The following is a 9723-nucleotide window of genomic DNA, read 5'->3' as shown; positions in this document are numbered from 1 at the left end:
ATATGGAAAATTTTCTCTGCCTCTCTAAAGAAAAGCACAAAATTTTCTTGAGTAGAATAAAAAAAGACTTGAATCATTATTTCTTTTATCACCCACACTGAAAGCATCTACCATGCTCCTAGATGATAAAACTTAGTATCACATTACCAGTACCCCAATCTCTAATTTAACAATCAATTTTATGACATTCTAAGCAGAATCACAATAAATTTTCTTTAACAAAGCAATTCAAGAAAATGAATTTATGAGAAGAGCCAAAACACTAATAATGAAGAATAAGCAGTGGAGGTGGTTTCTCCTGATCTCCCAAACAATAAAGTGTACTCTATAGCTCAATAATTAAACTCCTATGGCACAAGTATGAGAATCTGTTTCATAAATCAATAGAACAAAGCAAATAGTGAATAAAGTATGAACTGGTCAATTATCCGAGATACGCTCATTTGCCTCGTTTCTCCTTCCAGCTCTTTTTCCTTCCCTCTTCCTTAAGAATTATTAACTTGCCAAGCAGGATGGATCACACCTGTAATCCCAGCACTTGGGGAGGCAGAGGTAGGTAGATCACTTGAGTCCAGGAGTTTGAGACCAGCCTGGGCAACGTGGCGAAACTATCTCTTAAAAAAAATAAATAAATAAATACAAAAACTAGCTGGGCATAGTGGCACACACCTATAGTCCCAGCTACTCAGGAGGTTAAAGTGGGAGGATCACTTGAGCCCAGGAGAAGTTTCAGTGAGCCAAGATTGCACCACTGCACTCCAGCCTGGGTGAGAGAGTGAGACCCTCTCTGAAAAAAACACTTAGCTTTAATTAACTATATTGGAGAGCTGAAAACAGTTTCATAAGTGGGCACATCCAACTGACCATAGACCTAATCCTCATGGATCTGTCTAAAATAAATATATGCCACCTCCTGACAGACTCTGGTTTATTATATGTGCTCACAGTATAATCTTATTTCATGAACTTAACCTTCTAAATAGCATAATTTTATTAAGAACAACCTGGAATTTCAGTGGCCACTTTGGGGGAACATTTGACACTTCCAAATTGTATCTCTTGGTTGAGAAGGCCGGGTCAAGCAAGATGGTAGAATTGAAGGCTCCACTGATCTTTCTGCTAACAACCACACCAATTTAACAACTATTTACACACACAAGAAAAGCACCTTTATAAGAACAGAAGATCAGGTGAGCATTCACAGTACCTGGTTTTCATTTCATATTGCTGAAAGAGGTAATAAAGAGGTAGGAAAAACAGTCTTGAGTCACTGATGCACACCTCCCCCATCCCCTGGTGATGGCTATGGAGCTCAGAGAGAGAATCTGTATACTTAGTAGAGGGAGAATGTATCAATTGTGACATATTGCATTGAACTCAGTGTTACCCTATTATAGCAGAAATCAAAACAACCAAACTCAGCTGATGCCCACCCACAGAGGGAGTATTTAAACCAGCCCTAGCCAGAGAGGAATTGCCAATTCCAGTGGTCAGAGCTTGGGTTCCAGCAAGCCTTGCAACCTCAGGCTGAAGTGCCATGGGGATCTAAATAAACTTGGAAGGCAGTCTAGGCAACGAGGGCTACAACTCCTAGGTGAGTTCTAGTGATGAAGGAGGCTCAGAGCCAGTGGATTGAGGGGACATCATCAGCTGGGGCAGCTACAGGAGTGCTGGCATCAGCCTTCCCCTAACCCCAGGCTTCACAGCTTATGGTTCCAAAAGAGACCCCTTACTTCCACTTGAGAGGAGAGAGAAGAGTGAGGAAGACATTGTCTTGCATCTTGGATACCAGCTCAGCCACCACAGGATAGGGCACCAGTCAGTTATGAGGCCCACTTTCCTGGTCCTAGCTCCCAGCACTTCTAGACACCGCATGGGGCAGAATGGAACCCACTGCCTTGAGAAGGACCCAGACCTGCCAGGATTTGTACCTGCTAACTGAAGAGCCCTTGGGCCCTGGATAGCCAGCAGTAATACCCAGATAGTATATCATGGGCCTTGCATGAGACTCTGAGACTTGCTGGCTTCAGGTGAAACTTAGAACATTCCTAGCTGTGGTGGCTACAGGGAGAGACTCCTGCTCAAGAAAAGTGAAGGGAAAAATATAGAGGATTCTGTCTTGCACCATAGGTACCAGGTCTGCCATGAGGAGGTAGAGCACCAAGTGAGCTTTTGAAGGACCCTGATTCAAGGCCTTGGCTCTTGGGCAGCATTTCTGGACCTGCCCTGGGCCAGAGGGGAGCCCACTGCCCTGAAAAGTGAGTACCAGGCCAGGCAACATTCACCGCAAGCTGACTGAAGAGCTCCTGAACCTTTAGGAAACATCAGTGTTAGCCTGGCAGTACTCCCTGTGGTCCTGTTATGGTCAGAAGGTGCCTTTGGAAAGAGGAGGGAAGAGTGGGAAAGACTGTGTCTTGTGATTTGAGTGCCAGCTCAGCCACAGTACAACAGAACACCAAGTAGACTTCTAAGGTTTTTGACTGTAGTCCCTGCCTCCCAGATGGCTCTCCTGGACCTGCCCAGGGCCCGGGGGAACTCACTCCCATAAAAGGAGGAACAATAGGCCTGGCTGGTGTCACCTGCTGATTGTGGAGCTCCAGGGCTTTGAGCAAACAAAGGCAGTGGCCAGGGAGTAGTTGCAGCAGATCTTGAGCAAGACCCAGTGCAGTGCTGGCTTCAGGTCTGACCCAGTGCATTCATATTCATGGTGGCCACAGGGGTGTCACTCCACCTCCTGCTCCAAGAGACTCAGAATAGAGAGAGAGAGAGAGAGATTCCCTTCTGGAGGAGAAAGTAAGGGAACAGAACAAAAGTCTCTGCCTGGTAATCCAGAGAATTCTTCCAGATTTTGTCCAAGACCATCAAGGAAGTACCTCTGTGAGACTATAAAAACCACAGCATTACTGGGTTTGGGGTTCCCTCTAATGAAGGAACTTATATCACAACACCCAAGTCCCTTTGAATACCTGGAAAGCCTTCCCAAGAAGGACGGGTACAAACAAGCCCAGACTGCAAAGACAACAATAAATACTGAACTCTTCAATGCCCAGACATAGATGAACATCAGTAAGTATCAAGACCACCCAGGAAAACATGATCTTACCAAATGAACCAAATAAGGCATCAGGGACAAATCCTGGAGAAACAGATATGTGACCTTTCAGACAGAGAATTCAAAATAGCTGGGTTGAGAAAACTCAAATTCAAGATATCACAGAGAATCAATTAAGAATTCTACCAGATAAATTTAACACAGACATTGAAATAATTTAAAAGAATCAAGCAGAAATTCTGGAGCTGAAAAATGCAACTGACATATTGAGAATGCATCAGAGTCTCTTAGTAGCAGAACGGATCAAGCAGAAGGAAGAATTAGTGAGCTTGAAGACAGGCTATTTGAAAATCCAAAATCAGAAGAGGCAAAAGAAAAAAGAATAAAAATCAATGAAGTATGCCTACAGGATCTAGAAAATAGCCTTAAAGGGCAAATTTAAGAGTTATTATCCTTAAAGAGGAGGTAGAGAAAAAGATAGGAGTAGAAAGTTTAAGCAAAGGGATAATAACAGAGAAATTCCCAAGCCTAAAAAAAGATATCAATATTTGAGTACAAGGTTATAGAACACCAAGCAGATTTAACTCAAAGAAGACTAACTCAAGGCATTTAATAATCAAACTCCCAAAGGTCAATGATAAAGAAAGGATCCTAAAAGCAGCAAGAAGAGAGAAACAAACAACATACCATGGAGCTGCAATACATCTGGCAGCAGACTTTTCAGTGGAAAATTTACAAGCATGTAAGGGTAACATGACATATTTCAAGAGCTGAAGGGAAAAAATCTTTTACCCTAGAATAGTATATTTGTCAAAAATATCCTTCATACAAAAAGGAGAAATAAAAGCTTTCCCAAAACCAATAGCTGAGACTCTTCATCAACTCCAGACATGTCCTAGAAGAAATGTTAAAGGGAATATTTCCATCCGAAATTATTTATTAGTTTTCTTTCTGCTTGTCTATTTGTTTATTTTATGTAAGCAATATTAAGTTGTTATTAGTTTAAAGTAATGTGTTCTAAGATAGTATTTGCAAGCCTCATAACCCTAAATCAAAAAACATACAAGAAATCCACACAAAATAAAAAGCAAGAACTTAAATCATACCATCAAAAATCACCTTCACTAAAAGGAAGAAAGGGAAGAAGGAAATAAGAAAGAGAAGACCACAAAACAACCAGAAAACAAATAACAAAATGGCAGGAGTAGGTGCTTACTTATCAATAATAACATTGAATATAAATGAACTAAACTCTCCAATCAAAGGACATAGAGTTGCTGAATGCATTAAGAAAACAAGATCCAATAATCTATTTCCTAAAAGAAACACACAAAAGCCAAAATAAACAAATGGGATCTAATTAAGCTAAAAAGCTTCTGCACAGCAAAAAAAACTATCACCAGAGTGAAAAGGCAACCTACAGAATGGGAGAAAATGTTTGCCGTCTATCCATCTGACAAAGGGCTAATATCCAGAATCTACAAAGAACTTAAACAAATTTACAAGAAAAAAAAAACAAACAACCCTATCAAAAAGTGGGCAAAAGATATGAACAGACACTTCTCAAAAGAAAACATTTATGCAGCCAACAAACATGAAAAAATGCTCACCATCACTGGTCATTAGAGAAATGCAAATCAAAACCACAATGAGATACCGTCTCATACCAGTTAGAATGGCGATCATTAAAAATTCAGGCAACAACAGATGCTGGAGAGGATGTGGAGAAATAGGAACACTTTTACACTGTTGGTGGGACTGTAAACTAGTTCAACCATTGTGGAAGACAGTGTGGCAATTCCTCAAGGATCTAGAACTAGAAATGCCATTTGACCCAGCCATCCCATTACTGGGTATACACCCAAAGGATTATAAGTCATTCTACTGTATAGACACACGCACACATATGTTTATTGTGGCACTATTCACAATAGCAAAGACTTGGAACCAACCCAAATGCCCATCAATGATAGACTGGATAAAGAAAATGTGGCACATATACACCATGGAATACTATGCAGTCATAAAAAAGGATGAGTTCCTATCCTTTGCAGGGACATGGACGAAGCTGGAAACCATCATTCTCAGTAAACTAACACAAGAACAGAAAACCAAACACTGCATGCTCTCACTCATAAGTGAGAGTTGAACAGTGAGAACACATGGACACAGGGATGGGAACATCACACATTGGGGCCTGTTGGGGGTTCGGGGGCTAGGGGAGGGATAGCATTAGGAGAAATACCTAATGTAGATGACAGTTTGATGGGTGCAGCAAACCACCATGGCACGTGTAAACCTATGTGACAAAACTGCACGTTCTGCACATGTACCCCAGAACTTAAAGTATAATTAAAAAAACAAAAGAAACATACTTCACCTATAAAGAGATATATAAACTAAAAATTTAGAGATGGAAAAATATATAACATACCAGTGGAAACCAAAAGAGCAGGAGTAGCTGTACTTAGATCAGATGAAATAGAATTCAAGACAAAAACTATAAGAGACAAAGAAGGTCACTACATCATGATACAGGGGTCAATTCAGTGAGAGGGCATGACAAATTTAAATATATATGCACCCAACACTGAAGCACCCAAATATATAAAGCAAATATTATTAGAGCTAAAGAGAGAGAGAGACACCAATACAATGATAGCTGGAGACTTCAACACCCCACTTTCAGCATTAGACAGATCTTCCCAGAAAATTAACAAAGAAACATCAAACTTAATCTTCACTACAGACCAAATATACTTACTAGATATTTATAAAACATTTCATTTAACAGCTACAGAATACATATTCTTTTCCTCAGGACATGGATCATTCTCAAGGATACACCATATGTTAGGTCACAGAACAAGTCCTAAAATATTCAAAAAATGAAATATTAATAATTATCTTCTCTGACCACAGTGGAATAAACCTAGAAATCAGCAGCAAGAGGAATTTGGAAACTATACAAGTACATGAAAATTAAACAGTCTGCTCCTGAATGACTAACGGGCCAATGAAGAAATTAAAAAGGAAATGTAAAATTTCTTGAAACAAATAATAATGGAAATACAACATACAAAATCTTGTGGTACCACAAAAGCAGTACTAAGAGGGATGTTTATAGCTATAAGTTCCTATATCAAAAAGGAGCAACTTGAAATAAACAACCTAATAATGTCTCTTAAAGAGCTAGAAAAGCAAGAGCAACCCACATCCAAAATTACTAGAGGGGAAAAAAAATAATAAAGATCAGAGCAGAAATAAATGAAATTGAAATGAAGAAAACAATACAATAAGGTTTTACACGCTCATGCCTGTAATCCCAGCACTTTGGGAGGCTGAGATGGGCAGATCACAAGGTCAGGAGTTCGAGACCAGCCTGACCAACATGGGGAAACCCCATCTCTACTACAAATACAAATATTAGCCAGGTGTGGTGGTGCGCGCCTATAATCCCAGCTACTCAGGAGGCTGAGACAGGAGAATCGCTTGAGCCTGGGAGGCGGAGGTTGCGGTGACCCAAGATCACACCACTGCACTCCAGCCTGGGTGACAGAGTGAGACTCCATCTCAAAAAAAAATAAACTAAAAGAGTATACTTGTATTGTGTGAAACACAAAGGACAAATGCTTAAGGTGATGGATATCCTCTGTATCCTGATGTGGTTATTACACATTTCATGCCTGTATTAAAATATTCTATGTAACTTATAAATATATACACCTACTATCTACCCACAAAAACATTAAAAAACAAAACAATATAAAAAATAAAAAACAAAATTGTATGTCTTTCTATTAGTAATCTACTACTGTGCAACAAGTTACCCCAAAACTCAGAGGCTCAAAACAACAATCATTTATCATCTCACAGTTTCTGTTGATCAGAAATCCAGTCATGGCTTATTGGGTCTTTTGGCAATTGATTCCCTCAAACAGCTGCAATCGAGGTGTTCACCAGTGCCTTAAGGTTTTACTGGGGTGAATCTATTTCCAAGCCCCTTCACATGGTTACTGACATGATTCAGTTTGTCCTGTACTGTTGAACTGAGGGCCTCAGTCCTCCTTGGCTGTTGACTGCAGGTCACTCTCAGTTCCTTGCCATGAGGGCCTCCACAAAGGGCAGCTCACAACATGGCAGTTTGCTTTATCAAAACAAGCAAGAGAGAAAGCAAGAGAGAGAAGCTGCAAGTTATGATCTTTTGTAACTTATCTGACAGTGGCAGCCCATCACTTTTGCTATGTTCAATCCAATAGAAACAAGTCACTAGGTATAGCCAATACTAAAGGGGAAAAGATTCCACAATAGATGTGACTATGACTACCAGATATTGTAGATTATTGGGAACCATATTTGAAGCTGTTAACCACAATCTTAGAGATATACTGAAAAAGTAATGAGATTTTGAACATTCAATGGTTGGCATTTGTCAAGCTAGTATGCAGAAATCTCTGAAAGAAATGTGATTGGTTTGCTTAATGGATTCTCTAGCAAAGGATAAAAATATATCTATTTCAATCTTGGATCTACAGTTCTCCATAAGACATCAGTTTCCTTTTATCCTACTTAATCCTACCTGTCTTTGCACCACTCTTTTAGCCTTCCCAGTCTGCTTCTAGACTTCCTTTTCCTCAGAGAATCCCTCAGGAGGAGATTAATAAGCATGAAAATTGCCCTGTGCAAGTAGAATTTAAACTTAGTGCATTCAGAAGTCTATTAGACATGTACTAACTGATACTTTTCAATTGATTCATCTTAATAAGACAATCCATTGTCTTTTAAAATGGATAAATAGTGCAGGCTGACAAGAAGCTGAAGGCAATCTAAAAAAAAACCTAGTTCTCAATAACAGGAAAGGGCTGAATATAGCAAAGCAAGTTAGTAAATAACTTTTAAAGACTAAAACTTACCCCCTGCCAAAGACTGAACAAAAATTCAGTCCTATAAACAAGAAAAATAAGGAGTCTATTGATGACTACAGAAATCAACTTGTACGGGTCTTTCAACATAATTCTGGAGTTAATGTAAAAAATGAGATCAAGGGAACTTTGTCCTGTCTTCATCAATGGACTAAAATCTGATGTAGTAGATCTAATAGAAAAAGTAAATTAGGACAAAAGACTTTGGCATAAAAGAACCATGGAGTATTGCTGAATACTTTAAATGAGACCTAGAAAACAGGCCATCAAAAAGGGGATTTACTAATGTCACTTGAAATTACCAATCAATCTGCTTCTTCCAGGCATATGGATGAAAGATCATGATACCTGTAGATATGGCCAACAAAAGGTCCATGGCAAAAGCCAGTGATCCATCTTATTCAAAAATAAAAAGAAAGTTTTCTTTAAAGATAACCAAATATGGTGCCCAAGGGAACTATTGGTATCACAAAGTTTCTTGTCTTCCATAATCCTCTCAAGGACTATTCAGCCTAGTTGTTACCAAGGAAAATCATGGAATTACAGACTCTGATGTAACTATATCTACTGTATAAACAAAGACCACCCAACTGAGAAAAAAATACAGTCACTTTATTCAGCTTACTACAGCAAGGCAATCACCACCATCACTAGCATTCAGCAGAGATTCAAAGGCAGGCAGGAAAGGGTAAAGCTTTGCAATAAAAAACAGGGAAGGCTTCAAGTATGCTCTGATTAGAGGTTGTTGGCATGGAGAAGCTGGGCCAACTAGAAATGAGGCATCTTATGTGTTTGGTTTGGGAAGTGTATCTGGATTTCTCTGGGTGATCCCGAATTGGAAGCAGGGACAAAAAATAGGGAAGCTAGCAGTTATTGACCATATTCCAACGATTCTAAAATGTTTTCAGCATTTTAGAATGGTTTGGCTTCCCAGGCAGGTTGCTGCAGAGGTTGTGTTTAGAAAAGTAATTGTTCTTGCAATACAAAGAGATTTTAGATTTTGTGTTTCCTACATGGGTATTCACAGTAATCTAGGGACAGGGAAACACATTTAATGGCAACTGCCACCCAAGAATTTTGTAAGTTCTTGGCACTTACAAAAAAAAAAAAAAAAAGCATCTTTGCCCTTATTATACTCAATATTCTAGGAAAGTAGAAAGCATAAAGGGATGACAAAATTGAAATTAGCCAAACTTCTTATAAGAGACTAAATTGGTATATTTAGTCACATCATCAACAGGTTCAAGCTATTTTTCCACAACATAACTTTTCTCATCCATTGCTGAGATACTAAAGATTTCAAAGAAAGACTGTTTTTGAAGCTCATTGGAAAGAACATTATTGAATACCACTGAAAGCACACATTGGTCAAACTTCAAGTAACAACTTGGCCTTGTTTCAAAATTTCAAATGTCCTGTTCTACTTGGAAATCTGAACACTTGGGTGATCTAAAGCTAAGCTATCCAGGCATCTTCCAGAAGTACATGACATCTTCCACAGACCTTCAGACAAACAGATGACTTCTTGCTGTAGACAGGTTCTCCTTAAGACTCACAGAACAAGGTCCAGATAACTGAAACCATAAATAAACTCATATCCCATGTCCCATTTTTTTAACCTGCATGCTCCTTTGTTTATTTTCCTAGCTATTTGCTTTATTTTCTCCTAGTTTAAGCTTCTAAATTGCTAACACACATTTGTTACTTTTAATTGATAACGTTCCTTAATACTACTCTGTGCATCCCTAA

The sequence above is a fragment of the Macaca mulatta genome, chromosome 3, assembly GCF_049350105.2.
Source record: "Macaca mulatta isolate MMU2019108-1 chromosome 3, T2T-MMU8v2.0, whole genome shotgun sequence".
Taxonomy (NCBI): Eukaryota; Metazoa; Chordata; class Mammalia; order Primates; family Cercopithecidae; genus Macaca; species Macaca mulatta.
The sequence above is the reverse complement of the archived record's forward strand: the minus strand, read 5'-3'. Positions refer to the sequence as shown.